Below are 228 nucleotides of genomic sequence, written 5' to 3' on the forward strand. Positions count from 1 at the left end.
TTGTAGAACATTGCTTTGACGCTCCAGTTGGGCTTTATATAGTAATGTTTTCATTTTTAATCTTATTTTGCAATAATATACCACACCTCAATTATGAATAATTATCAAGTGTACTTCCAGTAGAACTGTACACCTCTGATGTTAATCACATATCTCTGGACTTGCATTTAATATTTTCCAGTTATAATTACCATTAGCAAATAACATAGACCTGAAACACAAACAACA

This window comes from Electrophorus electricus, chromosome 6 (assembly GCF_013358815.1).
Source record: "Electrophorus electricus isolate fEleEle1 chromosome 6, fEleEle1.pri, whole genome shotgun sequence".
In the NCBI taxonomy this organism is placed as follows: Eukaryota; Metazoa; Chordata; class Actinopteri; order Gymnotiformes; family Gymnotidae; genus Electrophorus; species Electrophorus electricus.